Source organism: Trichosurus vulpecula, chromosome 7 (genome assembly GCF_011100635.1).
Source record: "Trichosurus vulpecula isolate mTriVul1 chromosome 7, mTriVul1.pri, whole genome shotgun sequence".
Classification (NCBI taxonomy): Eukaryota; Metazoa; Chordata; class Mammalia; order Diprotodontia; family Phalangeridae; genus Trichosurus; species Trichosurus vulpecula.
In genome coordinates, this window is record NC_050579.1 from 247,060,721 (window position 1) to 247,062,267 (window position 1,547).

Genomic DNA, 1,547 nt, shown 5'->3' on the forward strand with positions numbered 1-1,547 from the left:
ATGGCAGTTGGTTTAAATTGGTTAAACTTCCATATAAAGTCATTTACAATTGAGTTGATGACCTTTCCTCTACCCATTTCCTACCTCAGGGCTATCAACACCTTGTTTAAATAGATCATTTTGGAATTTTTTCATTGGATACCACACAGTTTCCTCATTTTTATTCTCTCTTACAGCTTTGTATGAATCTTGATCTTCACTCTCAGTAGTCTGATTGTGTCCAGATAGTGATTCAGAAATGACATCCACATCAATGATAAATATTTTCCTATCTGTTCAGATATAATTATTTTCACTTTTTGGTGAAGTTACCTGGTGCTAGCCATATCCAATACTTTACTTTTTTTCTCTCAAAGAGCATATTCATGGTATTAGACTTCTATGCAGAGATATACTGGTAAACAACCAGCTCTCTTAAAAAAATACATGTGCAGGCAGACAAAGTTTCAGGGTCGCCCTTACCACCCACTCCCTTTCTGTCCGACATCTTAGCTTGGAGGCGGCAGCACCAGGAGTTCCTTGAAGCCTCACCATGCCGCCCAAGGACGATAAGAAGAAGAAAGATTCCAGGAAATCGGCCAAGAAGGACAAAGATCCCATGAACAAGTCTGGGGGCAAAGCTAAGAAGAAGAAGTGGTCCAAGGGAAAAGTTCGAGACAAGCTCAACAATCTGGTTCTGTTTGACAAAGCAACATACGGCAAACTCTGCAAGGAGGTCCCCAACTATAAACTCATCACCCCTGCAGTAGTCTCAGAGAGACTGAAGATCCGGGGTTCTCTAGCCTGAGCAGCCCTCCAGGAACTGCTTAGTAAAGGTCTGATTAAGCTGGTTTCCAAACACAGAGCACAAGTGATATATACCAGGAACACCAAGGGTGGAGATGCTCCAGCTGCTGAAGATGCATAAAGTGGTTCAACATTTTTGTGTATATTTTCAAAAATAAACTTATTGGACTAAAAAAAATACATGTGCAACACAATTTTTAGTTTAATAATTTTAATCTTTAATTCATTTTCTCCATCAATTTGTGAAATCTAGAAGTCAAGAAAATGATAAATTAAGCCCTGATTATTAACATTTGCCTATTTCAGAGATATAAATTCCCACACTGAAAATTTAACAATTGGCTCTCATAAGCTGGTTCAGATTGTCTCCAAAACACCTTTGTTTTTGTGTTATCTTCAGGTCTTTAGCCTTTCTCATGTTTTACACCTGAACCATTTTCCAATACATGTTCCTCTATCCTCATCTTTTCCAACTTGTACATTTAGTTCATTTAGCATATCAAAGTAGATGTTGGCTTACTTGAAAGGGTCTTATTATGTCCTTTATAGAATGTCTTTAATTTTTTTTTTCTCTGCAGTGTATGTTGATTCAAAATCTGCAATTATCTTCATGGGGGTCTTTTAAGCATTATGAAAATGCTTATCACGAACAGTGTCATGCAAGGTAGTTAAATGTGAAATGTTCCCATCTTTGCATGGACAATATAACCAATTCCATCAAACCCTTCCTTTGCATCTTCAGGGAAAAATTGTAAGCTTTA

At 37.4% G+C, this 1,547-nt stretch overlaps 1 pseudogene; it reads left to right on the top strand.

The window, feature by feature from the left end:
• Positions 1 to 476: 476 nt before the first annotated feature.
• LOC118858472 lies at positions 477 to 907 on the top strand (annotated as a pseudogene).
• The last annotated feature ends 640 nt before the right edge of the window (positions 908 to 1,547 follow it).